Source organism: Mercurialis annua, linkage group LG2 (assembly GCF_937616625.2).
Source record: "Mercurialis annua linkage group LG2, ddMerAnnu1.2, whole genome shotgun sequence".
Classification (NCBI taxonomy): domain Eukaryota; kingdom Viridiplantae; phylum Streptophyta; class Magnoliopsida; order Malpighiales; family Euphorbiaceae; genus Mercurialis; species Mercurialis annua.
The window spans coordinates 46,344,104-46,352,625 of NC_065571.1; the positions used below are offsets into that span (position 1 = coordinate 46,344,104).

Consider the following 8,522-nt stretch of genomic DNA (forward strand, 5'->3'; position numbering starts at 1 on the left):
TATGGTATACTTCTATCTTAAATATTTTGTTTGATATAAATACGTTTTTGTTAAAGCTATTAATATCATTGTTATGAGTTTGTTTTAAATGAATTATATAAAATTTTATGATATTCATTTTTAAGTAATTATAATTTGTATTTGGTTTACTGGGACATTCATTTGTAGGTGATTATAGTTGCATGCATTTGATTCACTCAGAAATTCGTTTACTAACTATATTTTTTAAAATTTTATATAATTAATTAATATTTATGTGAAATAAATAATTAAATAAATTAATTTACAAATGAAATTTAATCAAATAAAGGGCTTCAAGTTTGGTTTGATCCTTAGATGAATGATATTTCAATTAGACATTTTTCCTGATATTAATTTTATTAAAGCTGATGTAAAAAAGAAAGCTAAAGTTATTAAATTATGAAAAAGAAAGGGAGATGGGATCTACCTGATAATTCTCATAAGAAAATAGCTGGAGTCTTAACAAATTGAGAGGGATTTACTCTCAACGATTCAGCTAATGATTCCATTAATTGGAATTTTGTTGGGTTTTCTAGGTTCACAATGCAGCGGAATTTTAAAAAATTTATCTAAAATCCAAACCAAAATTCATATAATTCGAATAAATAAATTAACAATAGAATTAATACTTACTTGTATGTCGAATTCAACAACAATGTAGGAAGGAAGGAGGTGGTTCACTTTGGTGATACCTAGCCTCGGATCAGAAACGCCTCCAAAAAAATGCGTCCTCTACGAGTATCCACACAAACAGACTTTAGCCAAAACTAGTGATTGTGTGCTAGCACTATTGCTTCACAAGCAATTTCGAATTTTAGTGATTTAGTGAATAATGAATTTCGTTATCCTCAAACCCACATTTTAATGTATATTTATAGTCATATAAGAACACTAGGGTTTAAGACAAATTCGTATATCAATCTAATTGTGACTCTTAAAAGTTTATGTTTATCAAAAACTCTTTTTTTATAATCATCCATATATATTAATTATTATAATTATTATCTTCAAAAATAATAAATTAAGAAAAACGCTTGTCCTTAAATTTCGAATTAATATATATTTATTAATATATATATTACGAATTATATATATATATATATATATAAAATAATAATAATAATAATAATAATAATAATAATAATAATAATAATAATAATAATTAATCACTTAATCACATTGGGATTATACAACCCATAACTGTTTTGGGCCTTTTCTTAGTGTGCGACCCTGTAGGTTCATATAACGTTGGCAGTAGGCCCGAAATCCATATTTTAGCCCACAAGTCATAAGTGGCCTCTAGCAAGACATTATGACTAACCAAGTTGTACGAATATCGACAATCCAATTTAACCATTTACAATAATATTTTAATCCCTTTGTCTCTCGATATCCAGATTGAATATATAAGGCATAGTCCTGTCATCCTTATAATATTCAATCATTAGTTTCCTGATTTTAAGTAGACTGAAAATGATAACTCTTGATTAATTCATTTAGCATGGCCATGCATTTCCTTCAGTCTATCTTCTTCAAGGGGCTCATAGATATCTTACTCAAATAAATGAGGGACAAATTCCTTCTCAGTCACTCACATTTCTCGCATAGTTACTTTCATATCCAATGACAATCTATTCCATTATCTTGTTAAAGATAATGTAAGACTGTATCAAAATATGAAATAGTTATGTAGAAATCCATGATGATTTTAACGTCAAAGGATTATATAGAACTGTAATGCGAATTACTTATGACAGTGATCTATGCAGTATTCTCATAGCGGATCTGCCTTATTTCTCAAATAGCACATATGATTTGACTTAATATCTCATATACATGATTAGTAAAACATAATCATCAGTCAACATCATACTAGTTTCAATGTTCTATTAAGACTAGGGATAGATGAAATATAATTCTTTTATAAAACCTAAGGGTTCTACTATCAAGTCACATACTTGATGACTTTAGAAAGAATTAACTATTCAAGTATTTTAATCATTAATATAAAATGATAAAAACTGCCAATCAATAAATAACAAAATGATAAAGTTAAAACATGGTCAAACATGATTGACCTAGTGCATATCACTAACAAATTTAACTTCAGATGACGAATTTGACAGCAATTGGAAAGCTCTAATTAATAGTAAGATTGGGTGTATGATCGAGCTGGAGCAAATTTATAGGATTCTTAAAGTATTTCAAAGTATAGTTCCATAGTTTCCTAAGCTATGACTATTCATTTTCTCGACGACTCTTCATTTTCTCGTTTTATTTTATCAGTCAACATGTGTTCATGATGGATTATGGATCTTCAACGTGTGTCACTTTGATTACCACGTGTCTTTTATCCTAAAAATGGTCCTAATCTTCTTCCTTTCTTTTTCTTCATTTTTTGGTTAGAGTACTATTTTTCATGCACTTTTCCCTTTAAATCTGAATATTGCTTTTCATTTTCGAATTTTGTTTAATTTCTTACTTTTACCCTGCTCCTTATCTTCCATTTGATCCACTTTATTTCCACGTATATAGTTGTTTCTGCTTGCGATTTTTCCTTTAAATTTGTAATCTGTGCATCATTCCTTATTGCGTTTTTGATGTTCTGCATCTTTCTTTTTGTATTTTCTAGTTTTGATTTGCTCATTTTTTTAGTTGAAGCTTGTTTGTTTATTTCTATCCCCCCCCCCCAAAATTTCTCAAAATGGCGAATACGAAAGAAAAGCGCGAGATCGCTATGATGTAATAGTCCGTATTTTTATAAGTGTCTATTTACCCACGTGTCAGATTTTAGTTTAACCGAGACTATGGAAAAATAACTTTTCAATTCAGGAAGTGAATTTTTTTTGAATTTAAATATGTGTTTATGTGTTTTGAGGTATGTATGGCCCTGATATTTTTTTTTGAGAATTTTAGGTATTTATATTGATTTTTGAGATTTTAAAGAAAAATCGCTAAAATAATTAATTTTAATTATTTTAAAAGTCCAAAAATATTTGCTTCAAGCCCAATGTATATAAACTAATGTCTAGAAGTAATTTTAGAGGATTATTTTCAGAAATGAGAAAAAGTTTATTTTGCCCCTAAAATTCGAATTATTTACGAAAATGCCATAATCGCAAACTTATAAATAACCCAAACTTACCAAAATATCTAGATATTCTCTACTTACCTTCTTCTTCATCTTACGACTCACAATTCACTCTCCATTAGACAAAAAAGCCGAAGCTCTCAACCAAAGCACAACACCACTTTCTTTTATTTTTTTTACAAAATTCTCTAAACAAATAACGTTGGAAATCACCCGCTGATAGGATTATAAATACTCCTATTTTCCTAGTCATTTTACTATGTAATTTTGCATATTTGTTTATATTTTTGAGCATCAATGTTTTATTATTTTGCTTGAGCTATTTCAGGGTCATTTGTGCCAGATCAAGGTGTTTAAGGGCTTAATTAAAGTGTTTTAAAGCTTCGGGGATCAACCGGGAACAAGCGAAGGCAGTGAGAGCACAATCGGTGACTTATAATCCTGACCCCGGTGCATTAAGTGACGATTTTGGGATTTTTAGAGGCTTCTATTGAATTTATATTCTTCACAAGAAATGAAGTAGACATCCTAAGCTTTCAATAGAGTCAAGAACCAACTTATTCCGATGTGTACTGATATTTATGAAGTTCCAAAGTCGGGCACTATTGAAGGTGTTGTGCTCGCACCATCCTTGGTGCGAGCATAGCTTAATTTCTGGGTTACTCGCACCATTTAGAGCGAGCTTGACAGAGAGCTATTAGAAAAAGTGGTGCGAACGCACCACTCTTGGGGTGCTCGCATCACTTTGAGACCAGCTCCAAAAGGTGTCAGAAATTGTGTCTTTTGGTCCCCCTAACCTCTACATTTGAGGGAATTTCGGTCTATCGTCATGTAAGCCCTAATTCCTAGGTTGTAGAGCTATATAAAGCCTTCTTTTTAAGCTCCAACATCACCACCTACCTCCACCAACATTATTTCAACACCATTTTTACTAGTTTAGGAAGCTTTTATTTTCATTATCCTTTTGTATCCTCCATATTTGGGAGTTGAACAAAATTATTGTGGATGTTTATTTTCACTTGGGTATTAATATTGTTGTGGATTGAAGCTTCATTATGTTCTTAATCTTCTCTTATTTCTTGGGGTTTACTCCAAAGATAATGTATGGATAAATTCCTTTGATTGGGTTATCATAATGTATGTCTAATGCTTGTTATTGATGATTGGATTGTTGGGTAGGGTTTGTATGTTGTTAATTAATGCCTAATGTTAGGATTAAACTCATGACTTAATTCTTGATTTTGGTTGTTAGATATGACTCTAAGGATGTTATCTTAAATTAATATAATTAACAATAAACTAAAACCTAATAACATGAGAATGAGTTAGGGATCAGTTGCTCCTAGGTTTGCTTAATAAGTGTTAATTGGATAGCTAATCGAGATAGTAATTATGCTAGGGTGAGTTACTATGAAAGTTAATTATCCTATTTGATGATTTAGTTAGATTATTGACTCGAGAGAGCTTGATTTGACGCCTTCGAATAGCCGAGCCTCAAATCCGTCCTTCGTCCTTTCATCGATAACATGTCATTAGGATATGTGCGTTTGTTGAGATTATGATTATTAGTTGTTGGTATTAGTTTATTGTGTAATCATGATTGCAACACAATTTTGAATGATATTCTCCAATCGTTTTACTTAATTGTTTGAAATCCGTATTTTCTTAGTTAATTTATAGTTTTAATTCATGTTATTTGATATTTTTATTTTCCATCTACTTTTAGTTACCAAAACAAAACCTTTCAATTTCTATGCAAATCGAATTCGACTAAATTCAGTGATTAGAACATTGCTTTCTCCGTGGGATCGACAACCCGGACTTAATAATCCCTTTATTACTTGCGAACCGTATACTTGCGGAAATCGACCAACACATCCTACGCCACGTACGTGGTTTTTCTCGGGGCTCCCCAATCAATTACCAAGTTTCCCTCAAAGTGTATGGGGTTGAGGGGACCAAAAAAACCGTTTTTTGAAAAGGTTTGGGCCCGTCTGGGAGGTGGTGCAGTCAGTCAAAAGGTGGTGCAACAGCACTACCTAAAACAGAAGCAAAATAGCTACTTTGGTACGACTGCACTAGCTATGGTGCGATCGCACCACAACCCGTGCGCGCTAGACACAAATTCAAAAGTCCATAACTCCTTGTAGACATGTTGGAATGAGTCAGTTCTTAATTCTAAGGAAACTTTATGATATCTACTTTAATTCTTGTGAAGAACACAAATTCAATAAACGTCTTTAAATATCCCAGAATCTGCAATCTGTCCGAAGGCGTCAAAATTAAAATTATGGAACTTATGCTCTATTCAAAAGTCTCTAATTATCTGTACACATCTCGGAATGAGTTTCTTCTTGATATTTTTTGGAAATATTAGTGTCTAGTTCATTTTTCATGAAGATGATAGGAGTAGAATACTCCTAGTATTTAGATAGTTTTCGCATCGCTTTATTGCGTTTTGACATGTGTTTTTAGGTGTTTCGATTCCTTATTATGTGTGTTGGCGTTTCAGGTGATTTGGAGTGTTTGCGGAACTATTTGGGCTAAAAAGAGTGAAGAATTAAAGAAATATCAAAGTCAGAAGCTAAAGCAAAGAGTTAAAGAGAAATCAAGTTTTTAAAGCATGTCTTGGAAGAGAAGTTCATGAGCGAAAGAGAAGCTGAGAAGCAAAAGAAACATGTGTAATTTAACACATGTCTCGACCAAGACATGGTGCTTCTCGACCAAGACATGAAGGACCATTTTGCACGAAGGGTCATCAAAGGAGCTTCTCGGTCGAGAAGCTCAACTTAAATGAGCTTCTCGACCAAGACATGGGAAAAAAGCTGAAGACGAAATTTGTTTGAAGAAAGAGCTTTAAGTGGCCCACTTCCCTCTTTAGCCCAACATCTCTTGTACTAGGGTGTTTTTATTTCCCTTTTTATCCAGACTATATAAGACACTTTATATTTTAGGTTAAGAATAATTCACTTTTGTAGACAACAATTTGGAATCAATCAATTCTTTCCTTTTGCTCTCTATTTTTAGATAGAATCTTCATAGTTCTTGCTGTTCTTCATTTAATTTCCAGATTTTGCTTTATTGGGAAACTTATTAAATACAAGTATTGGTCTTTTAATTCAAGCTTCATTATCTTATTCATGTGTTTAAAGTTCATTTATCACTCCAAGGTATTTATTCTTTACTCTATGCCTAATCTTTACTATTGCTTAATTAGTTATGCCATGATGATGATTAGTAGCTAAACCCCTTGTTTGGGGATTGTTATGATTGCCCTGATTGATTAAATAGGTGATTAGGGTGAGGGTTTTTGGGTGATGTTGGTTGTTGTGCTTCTTGAGCTTAATGCTTAGAATAGGTTGGCCTCTTATTCTTTGCTTTGTGGTTTAATTAGGAGGACGAGAGTTAACTAATTATATTATACCTAGGGGAGTACATGCTTTAGACCTAGATGCATTAGCATGATCTAGGGCTATCTTGGTTGTGGAGTTTGCTTGATTAGTTGGCTTTATTAACTCTCTCGAAATCTATGAGCACGAGAGTGGATTAGATTTCGGAATTGTTAATCAAGTTTCGACTCTTCCACTTCCGGCTCGAGAGAGCGGAATTGGTTCCGTAGAATAGCTTGACCCGACCTTAGTTCCCATCACCTTAACCCAAACTACTTAGATATGACTTTGGCATGACTAGCAACCTCTAAACGCTTTACCCTTTTGTTTAAATCGCGTGTTAATTAGTTGATTGTTGATTAATTGTTTTAGTTAAGTAGCGTGTTTAAGTATTAGTTGTTTGCAAGTTATTTAACGTGAAATTCAACCATTCGTATTGTTGCTAGACGAATTGAATCGTAACCAAATTTCATTCTCATCAATTGCTCCTAGCACACTCTCCGTGGGATCGATCTCGTATTTACCGAGTATTACGAGTTGGGTTTTTACTCAACAAGTTTTTGGCGCCGTTGCCGGGGAGTGTCGAGTATTGATTGATTGATTGAAATAAGTTGTTGTTCGGTCGAGTTAGCTTTATTTTCTGTTTTTATCACTTTTGTTGTTTTTGCTTCTTTCCGGATTTACGCGTGGTTTGTTTGTTGTTGTTTGTGTAGGAGATCGACTATAGTGTATGCACAATACACGAAGGGCCAATCTTCCGCTAGAACCGTTCCAAGACAACCTCGGGAGATTTGAAAGAAGTGTGAGAAGGGAGAATCGTAGACCCGTTATCATGGAACATGGGGAAGATAATTATGAGGAGGAGCAATATCACCCTCAAGACGGTGGAGTGAGGCAACATCCGCCTCCTCCACTCGATGAAAGAAATCGGCAAGAGCAACAAGGGGACAATCACCCTCAAGTTCAAGGCCATCAAGCACAAAGACAAACTTTGGGGGATTTCTTCCTCCCGGATGTGGATAATGCCACCTATGGGTGCTTTGCAAGACCGGTCACCGCGGCTACTTTTGAAATCAAGCCTAGCACGATTCAACTCCTAGAGAATCGGTGCCAATTCTTTGGGTTAGCAAGTGAGGATCTGAACGAACACATAGCCAAGTTCTTGGGAGTGTTGGACACATTCAAGCTCCATAATGTCACCTCCGATCAAATCAAGCTTCGGATGTTTCCATTCTCACTAAGAGATAAGGCAAACTTGTGGCTTCGGTCATTACCTAATGCATCAATCCACAATTGGCGGGATCTTGCTCAAGCTTTCCTTCACAAGTATTTCCCGATGGGGAGAACCGCAAAGTTGACAAAGGACATCATTGATTATTACCAATATGAGGGGGAATCTCTCTATGAAACTTGGGAGAGGTTCAAGGATCTCCAAAGGCACGTACCTCATCATCGACTTGTAAGGGAGCATGTGCTTCAAATATTCTATAATGGCTTGGGTGAGATTACAAGATCTACCATTGATTCGGTCGCGGGAGGTTCTTTGATGCAAAAGACGCTTGATGAGGCTAATGAGTTGATTGAAAAATTGGCTATGGTTAGTAGCACTTGGTCCTCGGAAAGGAGAAGACCACCGGCTCAAAAGGCATTAATGACACTTGACCAATCCAAGGAGTTTGAGGCGATGAAAGCCATGAATGCCTCTTTACAAAGTCAAGTTGATGCCTTGAAGAAGCAAGTGGGTCCACAGAATGCTCCGGTTGCGTATGTCCAAGTAGGTTGTGAGCATTGTGGGAATTTCAATCATGGAAGTAGTGAGTGCTATGCCACGGGTCAAGCGTGGAGCGAACAAGTGAATTATGTGGGAGGTCAACGCCAAGGGAATGATCCTTACTCAAATACTTATAATCCGGGTTGGAGAAACCATCCTAACTTCGGATGGAGGAATCAAGAGGGCCAAGGCAATGTGCAAGCAAATCAACAAGCGGGTCCTAGTTTCCAAGGAGGAAATAGGCCTCAAC

General features: G+C 34.7%; 1 non-coding gene across 1 annotated transcript; it reads right to left on the reverse strand.

Moving 5' to 3' along the window:
* Positions 1 to 7,852: 7,852 nt before the first annotated feature.
* LOC126670897 (small nucleolar RNA R71) lies at positions 7,853 to 7,960 on the reverse strand. Its single transcript, XR_007638886.1, has one exon. It is a non-coding gene; the product is annotated as a small nucleolar RNA R71 (small nucleolar RNA).
* Between the last annotated feature and the right edge of the window lie 562 nt (positions 7,961 to 8,522).